The sequence below is a fragment of the Gracilinanus agilis genome, chromosome 4, assembly GCF_016433145.1.
Source record: "Gracilinanus agilis isolate LMUSP501 chromosome 4, AgileGrace, whole genome shotgun sequence".
Lineage (NCBI taxonomy): Eukaryota > Metazoa > Chordata > Mammalia > Didelphimorphia > Didelphidae > Gracilinanus > Gracilinanus agilis.
The window spans coordinates 141,757,819-141,777,265 of NC_058133.1; the positions used below are offsets into that span (position 1 = coordinate 141,757,819).

At 33.8% G+C, this 19,447-nt stretch overlaps 1 protein-coding gene across 1 annotated transcript in view; it reads left to right on the forward strand.

Annotated features, from left to right (window-relative positions):
* The first annotated feature begins 6,376 nt into the window (after window positions 1-6,376).
* The window catches only part of AKT3 (AKT serine/threonine kinase 3), a 180,537-nt gene continuing 167,466 nt past the window's right edge, over window positions 6,377-19,447 (forward strand). Inside the window, exon 1 of the mRNA XM_044676315.1 lies at window positions 6,377-6,484. The gene's annotated coding sequence lies outside the window, so the exon portion shown is untranslated. The remainder of the gene's footprint in view (window positions 6,485-19,447) is intronic.

A 19,447-nucleotide genomic window follows, 5' to 3' on the forward strand; every position in this document is an offset into this window, starting at 1 on the left:
GATATTTATTATTATTTAGTGTATAATTTTATATGTGACTGTAATAATATGAATTCTGTACATAGAATTGGCTAAATTTCAATTAGAGTATGATTTTCTTTGTTCTTAGTATGGAGGATTAGTCTATCTTTTAACTGGGTCCTTAAAATGGAAGATTTTAGAAGGCAAGGAATTGTCACTATTTTACCTTTTCACTAGAGGGGACTATTGTCAACTTTTACCTCTCCTCTTGTCATATGCTATATTCAACTTCTTTGATTGCTATAGTTTCATACTTAATGTTAGGTTTGGACCTTTAGGTACATAGCTAAATGGATCAAATTGTAACAAGCATTGTCATGGACTATAGACTTAAGCTATATTACTTAGTCATGGTAGGCTATTTAAAACTTTTTATCAGCCTATTTGAATAAAGTGATAAAGTTCCAGCCCCTGGCACCACATTTCTTCATTTATGATGATGTTTACTTTCAGAAATGTAATATTTAACAAAGGATTAACATATGTCATGATGTCTTTTTTGTATTTGATTTTTCATTGCAAAATATCTAAGTTAAGGCATGATTTGAAATTAAGTGACCATTAGAAAGTTATTTCTATAAAAGAGTAGGTAGGCAGTATTTATATTCTTCAGCAGAAAAAAACAAAACAAATAAAGCCTAATACTTTTTATTAGAATGTTTCAATTTGTTGAAGTGCGTTGAGGACACAACATGAAATTAATGAGAATCTTGGGCATGTCAGATAGGTTTTCTATAAAGGCAAGAAACTACTGAAAAGGGTGCAGTATTCAATATGTGTAACTATTATAAAAATGGCTCTTGGGGGTTTTCCATGTCATTCAAGAGGGTAATGCCAAATAAATCTTGGGCAGCTGTTTTGGGAAAGCGCATGTAATGAGGTATCAAAGATCATGTTTTATTTTGAAATAGACATATTGTATGTCTTTCTGTTATAATCTTATAAAACTTCTGCAATACTATATCATTGTTTTGTTTATAACACTTTGTAATAATTCATTTTAAAGATAATTACTAATTTATCTGCCTGCAGGAAATCTTTTAAAATGGTTTATAATAAGAAATTGACAAAGGAATTAGTTCAGTTTCAACCCAAGTAGCCTAAGAATTAAAAAAATTTTTTTTGCACTTTTCTTTATTTTATATAATACTTCAAATTCCCAAATGGGATACTGTGCCACTCCTGGGTGTTGTAGGCTTCTTTATACAGTGCTGAGGATTTCTGCTTTCAAAACTGGGTGATGTCTGCATCGTATTATTATATTTGTTTGTGTTAGAAAACTTCTTAGTCACTAAGTAAAGACTTAATCTAAATTGGGTCTTAGAAAAAGTTTTTGGACAGTGCTTCAAGATTAAGGTGTCAGCAGTATTATTAGAGACCATGCCAGAGGCTATATACAATTAGTATAGCTATGCAAGTAGAGTGACTGCCCTACATACTCTGGGACTCATAAGACCACATTCCAGGCAAACTAGATAGGGGGTTCCTGTGTTTTGGGGCCTGAGATTTGAGAGAGAAGGTAAAGAAGGAGACCTAAGGAAGATCACATGATAGTAGTAAGAGGATATAATGGGATCAGAGAAGATAGGAATAGATCCCCAAAGTTTATGTTCTTTTATAAATGTTTGGAGTGAATGCAGATGATAGTATAATTGTTTAATTTATTAGTATAAAAATTATATTCTGATTTTTTCATGGTGAAACCTTAAAAGGACCTCTCCCTTCCCTTTCTGTCCAGATATTTTTCTGCTGTAAATGTATTAGACACTTCAATTCTGGTGTTACACTTGTATATTCTGGTCATGTCATCTTTCAGATTTTATTGTGGCATGTTGTAAGGAAGGTTAAAAAATAAAATGAATGTGCTTAGTAGCCTTCATTAGAGGGGAAAATGTCTTGGAACCACAATTTAATATGAAAGTGTAATTTTTCATGTTCTAATTTGTCAGTCAGTCAACAAGCATTTATTAAATATTCTGTACAGGATATACTTTGCTATTTGTCCAGGCAGGATCTCAGGGTTTGGATGTTGGCTCAGGCATAAGTTCCTAAACCTCAGATAGCAGATGTTGGGTCAGGGTGTGTGGCTTGCTCTTCCCTGCTTGCTACAGCTTCTTGCTGATCTGCTCTCCTTTTAGCACAGTGCCCCAGATGTTCATTGCCTACCTTTTGGGTTTTTCTTTTCTTGAAAGTTGTTTCACTCTGTCTCCTCATTGGTTCTTTTACTTCTGTATTCATTTTGTGGCGATATTTTAATCTTGGTCAGAGAGGATTCTCATGGTGGTACAGAGCTGCTGAGGATTACTCTACCATCTTGACTCCACCCCTGGAAACCTGTTGTAGAATAATTTTGAGACCAGTGTTTTGGAGCCTAAGTATTAGTAGCTTTTTAAAAAATCATAAAAATTCTTCCCTAAGTGGACCAGGAGAGTTCTCCCCAGAAGATGAATTTGAGTAGGATCTTTTAAAAATAATTATCTATTTTAAATATTTTCTTATTAAATTTTGAGTTTCAAATTCTTTTTCCTCCCTCAAACATCTCTCCCACTCACTGAGAAAAATTTGCCATCTCATACAAAAGGGAAAAAAATAAAGCAAGAAATTATATGTCAGTTTGCATTCAGAGTTCATCCATTTTCTCTCTGGAGGCAGATAACATTTTTCCTGTGGCATCTGGAATTGTCTCAGATAATTGTATTGATCATAGTAGCTAAGTCTTTCACAGTTGATAATGATTACAACATTGCTGTTACTGTAAACAGTGATCTCCTGGTTCTTCTCAGTTTAATTTGCATCAGTCCATATATCTTCTATTGATTCTCTTTAAACCAGCTCCCTCATCATTTCCTATAGCACAATAGTAATCCATCATGATATGCCAAAATTTGTCCATTCCCCAATTGATGAGTCTCCTCAATTTCCAAATCTTCGCCACCACAAAAAGAGCTGTTAATATCTTTGCCCTTTTCTTTTTTCTTTTGTCTCTTTTGGTACAAACCAAGTAGTGGTATTGCTGTGTCAAAGGGTATATATACAGTTTTATAGCCCTTTGGGCAGAGTTGCGAATTCTGCTCCAGTTGGTTGGACCAGTTCAGAACTCCACCAGCAATTCATTAATGTACCTGTTTTTCTTCATCTCCTGCAGCATTTGTCATTTTTCTGGGTGTGAGATGGAACCTCAAAGTTGTAATTTGCATATCTAATCAGTAATGATTTAAAGTATTTTTATATGACTATAGATGGCTTTGATTTCTTCTGAAAACTGACTTCCTATATTTTTTAACCATTTATCAATTGGGGAATGTCCTTTATTTTTATAAATCTGACACTTTTCCCCTATACATTTGAGAAATGATATTAATTGAACTTGCTGTACAGATTTTCGATATTATTTCGTCTATGGCATTTTTAAACAAAATGTAGTTTCCCTTATCTCTTTTAATTAGTTTACTTTTTCTTTTGCTTTGAGGTCATGATTGCTACATCTGCCTTTTTTACTCTTACTGAAGAATAATTGAATCTATTCCATTTCTTTGTTTTGACTTCTGTGAGTGTCTGTTTCAGTTGTATCTCTTGTACATGACTTATTGTTAGATTCTTATTTCTAATCTATTCCGTCTTATTACATTTATGGATAAGCTCATCCTATTGACATTCGCAGTTATGATTACCATATATTTCCCTCCATCCTATTTTCTTCTATTTATCTTTATCTTTTTTCTATCCTGTCCCCCCTCAGACCCCTTACTCTTTTAGTCCACCATCTCTTTCCTCACTCCTTCCCTTATATCTCTTAACCTTCTTTTTCCCCTATTGATATATTCTATATAAAACTTTATTTTTTTTCTTCTCTCTTTGTATTAATTCCAATTAGAGTGAGGTTCAAGCATTGTCCACTATCTACAATAGCACTTTACCCTCTACTATAAAAACTCTTCTTGCAGTCTTCTTTTTATATGAGTTAATTTCCTCCATTCTGCCTCTCCTTTCCTCCCATCTCCCAATACATTCCTCTTTGTCACTTCTTTTGTTTTTGGGGCGGGGGATAATTCCAATATAATTGATTCACGTGCATGCCATCTGTCAGTTATAGACTCCTTTTAATTACCTTAATAATAACAATGTTCTTAGGAATTTCATGTATCATCTTCTCATATAAGGATGTAAACAGTTTAACATTATTGAGTTGCTTATATTTACTCTTTCATGCTATCTTTTTAGGCCTCTCTTGAGTCTTGTGTTTGAACGTAATATTTTCTATTTAGCTCTTGTCTCTTCATTAGGAATGCTTGAAAATTTTCTATTTCATTAAATAACCATTTTTCCCCCTGAAGGATAATGCTCAGTTTTACTAGGTGATTCTTGGTTGTAATCTTAGCTCCTTTGCCTTCTGGAATATCATATTTCAACTGCTCTGCTCCTTTATAATAGAAGATGCTAAATCTTGTGTTATTCTGATTTTTATTCCATGATATTTGAAGTGTTTCTTTCTGATTACTTACTGTTATTTTCTTCTTGTTCTGGTTATTCTAGAATTTGGCTATAATATATTCCAGTGAGTTTTCATTTTAGGATCTCTTTCAGTTTTTATTTTACCTTCTGGATCTAAGGTATTAGGGCAGTTTTCTATTTTAATTTTTTGAAATATAATGTCTTAGTTCTTTATTTATGGCTTTCAAGTAGCCTAGTAATTTCAGTAAACAGGTCCTTCTCTTCCAACCCTGACCCCCACTTACCAAACAAACAAACAAACAGTCAGCTTTCCTAAATAATCATCTGTCTCTTGCCTCCTAATCATGAGCAATCTTGACTCCTCCTTGCTCTTTATCTCTTAATGATCTCTTTGGTTCACATGGATTCAATTATAATGTCCTTGAAGCTGATTCCTAAATCTATATATCCAGTCATTATATTTCTCCTCATTTCCAGTCCCAAATCACCAAAAGTTGTCTGGTATGGGACATCTAGTAGTAATCTCAGATATAACATTTCCCCATTGGAAATAGTCTTACCCTATTGGACTGATCACTATACCCAACTTTTCTACTATTGTTGAGGATAGCACCATCCTTCCAGTAACTTGGTTTCACAACTTTGAATCGTTTTTTCCCCTCTTAATTCTCCTTACTCTATCTTCACACTTCTCACAGCTAGCTCCTTTTCACTGATGTAACTATCACCCTATTTCTATTCTTCATCACTATTTATCTGGCCTAGTTATCTCTCAATTGATTTATCTGGCCTAGTTATCTCTCAATTGATTTCTCTGGTTGCAGTTTTTATACTCTAAATCCTTTCACATAGATGTATAAAAGTAAAATGGGCTGCCATTGGTTACAGTGGCTTTGTTATCAGGAAAGGTCTTTATGACAAAGGCTAAATGACACTTCTTGGGAATGTTGTACATTGGTATTCTTATTCAGGTTTAACTAGATGGTTTTGGAATTTCCTTTTAATCCCCCAGTTCTCTGAAGTGTTTATATATACATACATACATACATATACATATATGTATATGTATGTATGTATATATATATTCATTAAATATGACTTAGGACATCATATACTAGTCATTACATTTGCTAACTAGTTGCTTAGTATCTATATTTTTTTATTTAAGGGTAGCTAAAGATATATATATGTATTTTACAAATATGATATTTTAGACATTTTATGTTGAGAAGTCCATCTGTATCTTAAAATGAACTACAACATTTAAATAAATTAAACATAAAAATAAATTACAACATTTAAAACCAATTTTGCTTGAGTGTCACTGTTTTTTATAGTATTATAAAAATGAAATTTTCTATGTGTACAACAATGCAGTATAATTGAAAATTTATTTTGGCAGGATTTGAAATTGAAAATGCCCTTTTATGTCCCTCTTTTAAGAAAATGACACAATTTGTTAGCCATAGGTGGAAAAATATTATTATTAGATATTCCTGTTGTAATAAGTGTTTTGCATCAAAATAAATTGATACTCTCTAGATAAATTGTAAAGGCTTGTCTTAATGTGCTGAAAATACATTCTAAATGTGATAAAATGAAAAACTGAACAAAATGTGTACTCAGATTAATGATTCTCTCTATGAATAATGGTGCAAATGAATTATCAAAGTGTGAAAGCATTTAAAACAGAACATGTTTGGATTTTTTTGTATCTTAATTGTAGGCTCATATATTTTCTTTTGTGAACAAAATTAAAAGAAAATTGGCCAACAAAATTTTTGGAGGCTAGTGTTGTAGGACATACATTGTACCATAATTTATTTTTCACATAAAAGCTGCTGTTCATTTCTTCCGCATTAACATGTGTGTTTTCCTCATGTAGGAGAATATATAAAAAACTGGAGGCCAAGATACTTCCTTTTGAAGACAGATGGCTCATTCATAGGATATAAGGAGAAACCTCAAGATGTGGATTTACCTTATCCCCTTAACAACTTTTCAGTGGCAAGTAAGTTAATTGAATTTGTATACTCATTCTTATATTGTATTATTTGAATATTGAATGATTTATAACATATAACAAGAATATTTAAAATACATTGCTTGAGTTTATAATAGCATAAAATCTCATCACTGTTGGTAGTCTAAATGAATATGACAGTATTATAAAGTAAATTTTCAGTTATTTGGATTTGAATCTTCTAGTTGGGGGATCTTCAGATCTGTATTTTATGTGCACCTAAAATAACTGGGAGCAAAAACTTCTCAACTCGGATACTAAATTTATGATAAAGTATTGGTGATCTCACCAAATTCATAGTCTCATATACTTTTTCATTGACTATAATAGGAGAAACATAGTTGAAGTTATAAAGTAAATTGCTGTAGAAATTTTATATGTGCATTCATGTTTTTTCTTAATTTCCTTATCATTATTTCTGAAACTACTTATAATTTAAAAGTATTATAAAATATTAGCCAGATTGTAAAATGGCAAAAAACCAAGCAGTCAGCTCTTCAGACTGAGTTTATTGATTAATTCAGAGTCTTTCTTTACTTATATCATAATGAAAGATATTTGCACTCTTCCTGTGTTAATTTAAAAAAAGACATTTAAAGGCTAAATTGTGTCCAATGAATTATAAAGAAATAAGCATGGCAAAATCATCCTTGTTAATATTAGTGGTATATTTTCATGTATTAGCTACATTTGGGAAAGAAATGAAAATGATCTTCACTATGAAACAAGAAAACATCATAGAAACCAGAAACACTATATAAGATATATTTCCCCCTCCTTTTTTCAGTTATTTGAAATTCAGATTTTTTAATACTCCATAGATTAGATAGGTGATCGCTGACATATATAAAGCCAAAGAAATACAGATTCACTAAATTTCTCATGATATAGTTGACTTAAAAAAACTTTCTAAGCGTATTATTAGTATCTCACTGTGGATTTAATTCTTGTAAAAATACTGATGCCAGATGGATGCAATATTTTTTTTAATTATATCTTATCAAAAACTTCTAAGACCTATTTTATTCTGTCATAGAATCATAAAATATTGGAGTTAGGAGAGATTTTAGAGATCAACTGTCCTGTCCATGTCCATGTCTTCATTTTGCAGAGGAGGAAACTGAAGTCCTTAGATATGAAGGGACTTAATGAGAGGATACACAAAAAAATAGTGATAGAGACAAACATAAAACCTGGGTTTCCTGACTCTCAGTTTAGAGTTACTTATACTACCATGTGCCTCTGTTCCAAAAACATACCTTTTTTCCCCAAGAAAAAGTACTTCCTGACTCTGATAGAAATATTGTTTGTTCTTTTTAATGATCTTAATATATTTTTCTCATATCTAGTAGTTAACTGCTAACAATACAAATACATAAGAAATACTTTCATGGTATAATGCAAAGATACTGAACATAAAGTCAAAGGACATGAATTTAAATTCTGGCTTTGCCATGTTACCAGTGACTGAACAAGTCACTTAATCTGTCACTGCCTCAGATTGCTTCTCTGCAAAGTAAGGGGGTTAGGTGTATAATTCTATATATTATTTTCAACTGGAATGCATTTTCTTAATTTCTACATCTTGATGACACTTACAATTGGTTTACTTGAAATAATTTATAAAAATTTAGTAAGACAGAGCTCCTTTATCCTTTGATCAAAATGCAGCATTTTTTGACCTTATGAAATTTCACACCCGAACAAGTTTTAAAGACATACTGTATGTCATAGTCTGCCAACATCTGTTCCAACACTTCCACTGGCAGAATCTGAAATAAAATACAACACTCTTGCGGAGAAATCCTTTTTAGTGACTGACAGTCAACCCATCCATGAAATAAATATTAGCCTACATCTGTAAGTCTTTCTATAACTGATATGTTGGAAGTAGTTGGCTCAACTGATTTGAGTAAAGTAGTGTGAAATCGGTTTCTCTTTGTAAACCCATTCTTCAATTTTTAGATGTGTTATTACCATGAAATTGAATCTAATTTAAGTATCCTATATGAGTTGACTTAAATTCTGACTTTAATGCAAAATGATTTGTAATACCTTTATAATACAATTAAATTAATGAACAATTAAATAACTCCATTGTACAAGAGACTTACTTTATGTTGTCTTTTTCCCATGCTGAATCCTATTGCTATTTTTAGAAATAAATTTTTTTATATTTGGATATAATATTTCAAATATTCATTTTTATGAGATTTAAAGAAATGGAATTGATGTTTAAAAATAAAATAAAGTTTTATTGTATTTAAGAAAAAAACGACACAATCACCTCCTCCAATATATACACATAAAATTTGCATTCCTATACCCCAATAATCACCATTATAAGAAAAGGAAAAAAAAGAAGAAAATATGTGGAAAAGAACAAAAGTCAGAGATCCTAGAGTTTTTTCTCCCCTTCTTCGGGAGATTGTTCTGTCATTTTCAGTCATATCTGGCTCTTCGTGATCTCATTTAGAGTTTTCTTGCCAAAGATACAGGAGCAGTTTGCTGTTTCCTTCTTCAGCTCATTTTACAGATAAAGAAACTGAGGCCAGCACAGTTAAGTGACTTGCCCAGGGAATCACAGATAATAAGTGTTTGAGGTCAGATTTGAACTCAAGTCTTGCTGACTCCAGGCCAGGCACTCTGCCTACTGTACCACCTAGACTGTTTGGAAGTACCAGTTATTAAATCACAGACATTTGGTTGATATGGAGGGTGATGAAAGGTCTTTGTGGTTCATAGTGGGTCTTCTATTATAAAATTTTTTAAATTAAAAATTATTTTAAAATTTAAAATCAAATTTCCACATAAGTTTTCTGAAGTTATATGATCCATATTGTCTCCCTCCCTTCATCCCTCCCCTCTCCCGGAACTGATAAGCAATTCAATCTGGGTTATATAGGTATTATCATGGGAAAAAAAAATCTTAGTAGGTCTTCTAATACAGGTAGTGAAGATGAACTAGAGCAGCATCAAGAACATTAGATTTACAACACAGGTGATTCCCCTAGTACAATCACAGGTTTCTTCTGATATCAGGTGCTAATGAAGAACAGGAGCAGCTTTAAAACATTAAAGCCAACACTGGGATGCTTTTGGCATAATCAACAATTTATCATTGAATCAAGGTCATCTATAGTAAAGTGGCTAAGACATCATAAGCTGCTTGCATGCAGACTATGTCCAAATCTAAGTAGTTAACAAAACTCTCCCTGCACCGTCACTTATTCAGTATTCCTGTCACATTTGCCAAAGCCTTCCCCTCTCTGATAGTCATATTAAAGGAATGATACAGAATCATTGTCCCCTTAGAAGCCTCTGTGGATGGACTACTTTTCTTCCAGAGGGGCTAAATAAGGTCTCTGTAAAGTAACTATATGGGCAGCTAAGTGGCACAGGGGATAGAGTGATCATGGAGTCAGGAAGTTAAATCTTCCTGATAAATTTGGTCTTAGACACTTATTAGCTATATGACCTTGGGCAGGCTAACTAATCCTTTTTACCTCATTTTCCTCATTTGTGAAAGGAGCTGGAAAAAAAATGGCAAACCACTCTAGTATCATTGGCAAGAAAACCCCTAAAGTTGGGTCATGGAGGAATCGGACACAACTGAAACACCTGAACAATAACAATAAAAACAGGTACATATACCAGATAAATGTGTAAGGGGCCAAAAAAGATCTATAGCCAGGAACTCAGAAGTAACTAAGTCAACTAAAGAATCTTCTTTCTTCCAAGTAAAAACACACTCACCTTAGCTATAGAGGGATAATTTCATCTCCTTCCTTCTGTTAGAAAGCAATACACCTTCCAGTAATCGTATTGGCCCCTCAAATCTTTTCTGGGAATAAACTGTCTGAACCATTTCAGGAGAAAACCAAGCAATTTCTACATTACATACAAGACTTTCAGAGGGGGCAAAAATCTTGAGGCCAAGTCAACTTTGTACTAGAGTCAGAAACCTCTTACCTTGAGATAAGTGTGTCTTTTTGCAAGTTTGGACAGGCTGAGGATCTCTTGGATTAGATAGGTGTATGGCATGGATGGGCACAAAGAACCCAAGGAGTACTAGAATAGCATTGTCCTTAGGGAGATCTTAAAGTCTTATTCCCAGTACAACTCCAATCTCTAAAATTAGGAAAGTCTTGAGTGGGTCAGACATACTATGTCATAAATTTATCGGGTAAGTCTTCCTGGAGATTGAATCCCAGACACTAATGTATCAAAGAGCTCTTCCTAGAATAATTTTATTTGTCAAAAATAGGTTTTTGGGAATTTGGTCAGTCAGATGGATAACATGCAACTGATAGCAAAGGCTAACTTCTTGTCTTGAGATAAAGTATTTTTAGGCACTTATTATGTACTATTGGGCATTGTGCTAGGTGATGTGGTAACAAAGACAATGGAACTATCTACTTTGAAGGAATATACATCCCATCTGGGAAGATATACATATAGAATAAATGTGTAAGGATAGGGTTATATTCATTATTCCATTCATTTAAAAATATTGTTTAGTTAGAACACTTCTTGTTTGTGTTAACTACAAAGGTCCTTACTACTTTCCTCTATTGAATCAAAGCCGAACCACAGTATGAGAGACTTGGTCATATTCTAAGGAATTTATATAAAAGGAAGGATATATCTCAAATTCAAATAGAGATTTCCAGGGTTCAGGTTACTGAGGTTGGAGCAAACATGGCCTTGTAGGTCACCTTTAAAAAGCAAAAATAGGATTGAGCTGTGGTAGAGAAGGGAGATGTCAAGGAGGATGATCAACTTAACAGGCTGAGAAAAGTTCTTAGAAAAGATTAATTTTTTTTCTCAACTTCTCCTAGTGCCTGCCCATGGACAGACAATGGAATATAATTTACAGGTTCATTACCTATATGTTTCCGTAAACCAGATTTGCTTCAACCACAGAGCGACCAGGAGTTAACAGATATCCATATCCATATCTATATCTATATCTATACCTATATATCCATATATATAAAGGTAAAGTTAAGCATAAAACTTAAACTATAGGAATTTTTTAAACTGGGAATTCTAAGTGAGGGTGGCAGAACTCAGATTTGTCTAAAACTGATGTGGAGGGAACCAAGTGTACCTTAAGGACATTATGTTGCCCTAGAGGCTTAAAATGAATTCCTTATTATAAAAGGGAATTAAAATATAAAGAACAAATACAAGTTGAAATTATTCTAAAATTATAGTTTTTGAATACTTACAATTTCAAGCATTAGGGAAGGTAGGGTTACATGTAGAAGTTGGGCTTAAGCTATATTTTGAAGGGAGAGAGGAATTTGTGGAGCCAAAGTAAGCAGTATTTACATTCCAGGAATGAGAGAAGACAAGTGCAAATACAGAAGGCTGGTTCTGCTGATTATATAGTGTTCAGGAGGAGTAATATATACTAAGGCTAGATGGATAGGTGGAGACAAGGTTCTAAAGGGCAATAAAAATTAAAAAGGGGAGTATATATTTGATCTTACAAGAAGCTTTTCCCAGTAAGTCTTTAATTCTAGTGCTTTTCCTCTTTTATTTCCTGTTTCTCCTATATGTAACTTGCTCATAAATATTGATTTCTTTGTCATCTCTTTATTACATTGTGAGCTCTTTGAGATAATTGACTAAAATTTGCCTCCTTTTGTATCCCTAGTGCTTAACACTGTACTTGACATAGTACACTTTTAATAAATGTTTATTGAATGACTTCTAACTGCTGAGTTGAGGATGAACTAAAATGAGAAGAGACTAGGAGACCATTTAAGGAATAGAGGTAACAGAAAAGAAGAACCTAAGGTCATAGCATTGGGAGTAGAGAGAAGGGATCAGATGTGAGAGACTGTGGAAGCAGAAACAATATTTGACAACTGACTGGTATTTGGGAAAAAGAACAAAGAGTCAAAGATAATGCTAAGATTACAAATCTGGAAGACTGAAAGAATGAAGATTTGATAAAGGGAGTAAGTTTCAGGGGAAAAATAATGAATGGGGTTTTTTTTGTATGTGTGGAGTTTGAGATGTCATATGACTTACATTTTCAAAGGCAATTGATTATGAGTAACTGAAGCTTATGAAAGACATTATTATAGTTGGATAAATAGATCAGTGAATAAGCTGTACAGAGAAGATAAAAATCAGGGGATCAAAGAAGATCACTAAGACACTCTATAGAGAAGATCAAGATAGAGCCTTAGTGATGCCCATAGTTAGATAAAAGATAGGTTTGGGGTTATATGCCAGTTAATTATGAAGGAATAGTTGACAGGAGAATTGAGATAGAGTAATGTCATCAGACCCTCCCAAAAGGGGGATAGTATGGATGATTATAGGGATTAGTCTCTAGTTTCATGTGCAGTAGAGAGATCAAGAAGGATGAGAACTTAAAAAAGACTAAGACTAATTAAGAAATCATCTGCAATGTTAGAAAAAACTGAATCAGTTGATTGATGAAATCAGATTACAAAAGGTTAAGGAGAACAGATGGAGGCAAAGAGTTTAGCAATAGTTTCTAAGTGTTTCACCAAGAAAGGGAGGAAAAAATATAGGATTATAGAGTGAAAGAATTGTAGATTCTTGTGAAAGTTGGGAAAAAATGTTTTAAAATAAAGGGAGAGAGACTTGGATATGCTTGAGAATAGTAGAGAAGGTATCAGTAGATAAAGCAAGGTTGAATATTATTACACTGGGGAGAGAAGGCATTTGAGGATGCAGTTTGTTGGAGAAGTTGGGAGGGGCTGGGATTAAGTGTACATACAGATGATTTAGCTTTGCAAGGAGAAAGGCCATCTCATTATCAGACAAGCCAGTTGTCTGTCCATTATACCAGTGCTCTTCAAAGTGGAGTACAAGAAGAAAATATAATTCATATTTATGTTTATTTTTATTAATCGATATGGTATTAAGACACATATTTAAGTATGGAAATTGACCTCAGTGCCCTAAGATAATGTATTTTCAAAACACAACATATTTTGAAGATAGAAAAATGGGAGTTTCACAGTATACTAGAGCTGAGAGTATACAATTAATTATTCATTTATTAGTTTTTGGGATATTGTGATGTGTTGTAGTTTATATGTGCCTGACAGTAATCCATCTTTCACCTAGTTTGTGTGATCTTTTATTTCTTTTAACATTGACTTAAAATTTTTTTGAGTTCTAAATTCTATACCTCCTTCCAGCCCCTCCCTTATCCATTGAAAGACAAACAGTATGATACCCATCAAATGTGATGCTGTGTAAAACACATTTCTATATTAAGAAATGATGTGACCTTAAAGTATGAATTTAACCCTATTTCTCCAGGACATAAAAAAATAAACTCTTGCCTCTAGGATCAAATAGAAACTTCCCTTTTTGATATTTAAAACCCTTTACAAACTGGTCTCAGGCTACCTTTCTAGCCTTACTTCTTTTTGAGTACTTATTTTACTCCAAGGTCCAAGTGCCACTTTCTGTTTAAAAGCCTTTTCCTCTAATTTCCGCACAATTATCTTATATCTCCTATATGTATCCTTATACATATACATATGCTCTCCCCTGGTTAAGCTTCTCAAGGATAGGGACTATTTCACTTTTTCCAACACATATTATAGTAGACTCTTAAAAAGGCTTTTTGATTCATTGTTTGACTATTGAGCTTAGAGTTCTTGCACTATAGCTCTTGAAAGTTATAAAGGTCTTTATAGATTTTGCCCTCTATTGGCATAATATTGGAGAATATGGTGTTGGCATAGGGGTGCATTGGAGAATATTCCTAGAAATTTCATATAATTTGACAAGGATTAAATGAAGCTAGGTCCACAGAGAGAGAATTTAACAGACCTGGAGATTTCAGAAGAATTTGAGAAAAATCCTTTTGTATGGGTATTAATACATAATCAAGCAGAGGGTGCTGGGGAAAAAATGAAGAACAGAGAGGGAGAAAAGAGAATTTGCCTGTTTGAAAGTTTTATGGGATACATTGTTCCTTTATTACAATAATGTTTCTGAACTATAATAAGGTCTTTCATTATAAGTTCAGCCTTTCACATTCATTTGTTTTGTGCTTTGCTTCCTCTTTTACCAATTGCCTGCACAATAGCCTTCCAGCTAGGAAGTTTGTGTCATTTTTGACCAATTTGTTATTGTCTTTCTCTTTTCCCTGAATGCCCCAGAATCTATTACTATGGGTACTTTTTTAGAATTAAAAAAAAAAGCAAAGAAATTAAAATGCCAGAACGGTTCTTTGTATTTGAATTAACCAATTAATCATTTCTTGTGTAAAGTTATCAATTATGGTATTCTTCTGTGGTAAATTAAGAATTAAATATCTGAAGTAGATTATTATAAATCTTAAGTTTAAAAATATTTTTCACAGTTAATATTCTTCAGGTTCATGAGTTTGTCTCCTAATGATCTTATTATTCTTTTTCTAATTCTACATATAGATTTTTTAAAATACAGATAAATTAAGATAGGTAGGTAGTTAATAAGGTTAGCAAGAACTTAAAGAAACCAAAGGAGGATTCTTTTATAAAGAGTACAAGTAGTTATTAAATCTTACATATCCCTTTTCACATTTGTCTAGTAGACATCTCTTATTTCATACTTGACTTCAAGATTTTTCTTATATCAGGCTATACCAAATGCCAAATATCTACCACTGCATTTGCAACTCTCTATGAAGAGATCCTGAACCTCTGTCATAACATGATGGCTTATTAAATGTAACTTGCTCATTGTTTGGTTTATATAAATAAAAGTTAAATATAGCCTCATAGTAATATTAACAGGGCAGAAACTCTTTATTTTTGAAGGGACAATTATCTTCCAGTATGATGGAAGCCACTCTATCCAACTTAGATGTCTCACTGTTTTGTAGAGGTGATCTTGGGTCTGGAAGGCTATGTCAGTGTAGTCCATTCTCACGAAGCTGAAAGGGCTTCAAGCACGAACCCATTGATGGATCCTCACCTGGCCACCAGATTGACAACAGGGTAATGTATTTTTCAGTCTCAAGAGCTTCAAAAACTATCTGTTAAGTCATAGAGAAGTTGCAGTGTACATCAATAGAGAAAGTACTTATACCAATGAAGTCATGGGTTCTTAGAATATCGTGAAGAATTAGGATTATCAAAGAAATCTTAAGAAGTTTGGCCAATTTACTTTTCCATTAAACAATCTAGGAAAAAAGCATACTGCATTTGGAGGCTTAATTTCAAATCTTACTCTGCTCTTTGTTTGTGTTTTACATTTAACCTCTACCTCAATTTCCTCATCTATAGAATGAGAGGGTTGTGCCAAATGAATCAGTCTATTGTACCTCTGTTACAAATATGTATAGTCAAGCAAAACAAATTTCTGCATTGGTTATATCCGAAAGGAATGTGTGTATGTATGTGTATGTGTGAATAATGATATTCTGCCCACTGAATCTTTCATCTATGGGTAGCATATTTTATCATTAGTCCTAGAATAACTAAGTCTTTCAAAGTTATTTGTCTTTACAGAATTCTTCTGTATGTTTTTAATTTTACTTTGCATTGCTTAATAAATATTCTTCTTGGGTTTCTCTGTTAACATTTCTCCATTTTTTCTTAACAGCACAATTACTTTAATATGACATAATTTGTTCAGCCATCCCCTTTTCCTCTTTCAATACAATTCTATACTACCTCAAAAAGAACTGTAAATATATTTGAACTTCCTTAGGACTCATTCCCTCAATCTATATCCCCTTTAATTGCCTCTTCTTTTGTTTCCCCTTTCCCTCCTATTTCTCTGTTGAATAAAATGTGTTTTTGTATCCACCATATATATATGTGTTTATGTATGTTTTCACTCCTTTGACTAGTTCTGAGGAGTGAGTTTCAAGTATAAGCCATTCTCCCACTTCCTCCTTCTTGTTTATATAAATATCAACTTGGACATGCTGATTATGTGATATAATTTCCCCATACCTTCATTTCCCTTTCCTCTCTATTGTATTCCTCTTCTCTCTTTTTTTAACCCTTACCTTCCATTTTAGAGTTAATACTGTGTATTCTAAGGCAGAAGAGTGGTAAGGGCTACATATTGGGGGTTAAGTGACTTGCCCAGGGTCACACAGATAGGGTCAGATTTTTGAGGCTTGCATATAGGTCTTTTGATTTCATGGCCTTTTGGGTTTGTGTTTGTGTTTTATGTTTGATCCTGCCTGTCACCATAGTAACGTTATATGGTAAAGTTCTTTTTTGTTTTGTTTTGTTTACTCATTTTTCCATTCATTTCTTGAAATTTAACTTTATGTTGAAATTGGGCTTATATCTATGTTGGAGAGGTCATTGTTCTATGTTTCAGGTTTTTAATGTTGCTATTTTTAGAGCTAGTTTGAGGCGGGAGGGGTCTATACTGTTTTTTGAATTCTTCCAAGGTGGAATGTTCTAAGAAGCAGTGGGATCATTGCTTTCTTGTTTTATGTTCTGTTCTGTGTGCAACCACAGTCACTCTTCTTTTTCTTGAAACTCTGACCAGGAGTCCTGCTCCCCTCTGGCCCCAATTATATTACTCCTTATGGCCCTGGTAATGTGACTCAAACACCTACTATCTTGAGAGCACAAGCTCTGGTGCTTCTTTCTACCTTGGACCTAAAACTGTGGCCCTTATTTCTTTGTGAGTAAACAAAGTACTCTTCTCTGTAGCTGTGACCATGGCCCCTTCTTCTCTTCAGTAGCTAGGGCAGTATGCTAGTTTTCCTTTTGGCTCTGGAACTGCCACCCATAACTGTGTATGGACAGGGTTCTGCACCTAGTGCTCACAAAAGATCACCTGTAATCCCCTTCTGACCAGTCGTCTTACACCCTTGTCTTCTTTGGGCTGAGAGCTTCCTAAACCCACTACTGCCATTGGTGTAGCTACTCCAAGGCCTGCTGCTAACTTGCAGGGACACAGCCTTCAATGCTTTGTGCTCCAGGCCCCATCACCACAATGGTGAGGCAGATCTATTCTGCCGACATCCCAAATTGTCTTAGAATGGGAAATTATTTTCCCTTAGCCTTTTGTTCTATTGCCAGAATTCTATTTGAAGTGTTATTTTTTAAAGTTTTTGGAGGGGAATTTGGGAGATTTCTGGTGAGTTTCTGCCTTTGCCGTCTCTGCCCTGTCTCCTTTATAATAATTTTTCTAAGATAATTCCTGAATTCAGATTTCATGTTAGGGCCAGGGTTTTTGTATTTCTGAAGTGAAGGTCTAGACTACTGCTTTCTTGGAGTATTGAATGCTATATTTTTCTCATGGACAGTTCTGGCTGAAAAGTTAAAAGTGCACTAATTTGGGGTAAGGTCTTCATTGCTTCCTCTCTGGTCTGGGATTTGCCAGTTCTTGACCTGAATTTAGGTGTGAATTATGATAGCTGCAGGTACAAACCACTATGAGCCAGGTAGAAAACTCTTCTAGTTGGACGTAACAGCAATTGCAGGCTCCCCTTGAATCTGCATCCTCTTCTGATTATTCAATCTCTGTAGGCTTTAGCCTCTTATATATGCCCAAATTGAAATCCTTCTCTGTTGCTGGCATCCATGGCACAGTGATTTTGTATATTTCTGACTTCATGCCTTTATGCCTTTCCTAGTGTACAGTCTAGGTAGTGACATTGCTTTTTACCCCTGAATGCCACTCCTGTACACAGGTTACTTTCTCAGTCTACCCTGCATTTAGGAACCAAAACTGGGGAATGACTTAGAAATATGACTGTTTTGACATTTGCTCCCATATCCTTCATGTGGTACCCAGATATCAATCTGGGACCTCTTACTGCTCTGGTGTGTAGCCTCAACTGGGAATGGAGTACTTCCGAGTACACTTCTGGCCAGGCGCAATGCTTACTGACTGAGTCGTCCTGGACTTTGAAAAATTACTTGTTATGACTTTTTCTTAGATTTTTCCAATCAGTATTTGGTCTGCTATGTTTTTCGTATCTTTTTGCAGTATTTTTAGTGTGAGAAGCATGTTATATTTCTTCCTGCTGCTCTATTTTTTGGCTTCATCGAGAAGGGAAATTTCAATATGTCAAAATGTATATAAAGTGGAAAATTGATATTGAATCATGAAATGATTTCCCCTTTTGGCCTCCAGGAAACTTTTGATTTTAAAGCTACAAACAGTCTCTCCCCTAATCAATGAAACTGGATTGAGTCCTCTCTTTTTCTTAGATATTTTATGTAAGATTTAAATTAATGTCCAGCAACTCCAAGAATTATATTTTATAAAATTTATTAATAATCACTAGAAGTAAGTGTATGATAAACCCAAAGAGCCCAACTTTTGGGACATGAATCCACTATTTGACAAAAACTGCTGGGAAATATGGAAAACAATATGGGAAAGATTAGGTTTAGATCAACATCTCACACCCTACACCAAGATAAATTCAGAATGGGTGAATGACCTGAATATAAAGAGGGAAACTATAAATAAGCTAAGTGAACACAAAATAGTATACCTATCAGATCTCTGGGAAAGGAAAGACTTTAAAACCAAGCAAGAGTTAGAGAAAATTACAAAATGTAAATTAAATGATTTTGATTATATCAAGCTAAAAAGCTTTTGTACAAACAAAAACAATGTAGTCAAAATCAGAAGGGAAACAACAAATTGGGAAAAAAATTTTTATAACAAAAAACTCTGACAAGGGTCTAATTACTCAAATATACAAGGAGTTAAATCAATTGTATAAAAAATCAAGCCGCTCCCCAATTGAAAAATGGGCAAGAGACATGAATAGGCAATTCTCAAGTAAAGAAATCAAAAGTATCAATAAGCACATGAGAAAGTGTGCTAAATCACTAATAATTAGAGAAATGCAAATCAAAACAACTCTGAGGTACCACCTCACACCTAGCAGATTGGCTAAAATGAAAGAAGGGGAGAGTAATGAATGCTGGAGGGGATGTGGCAAAATTGGGACATTAATGCATTGCT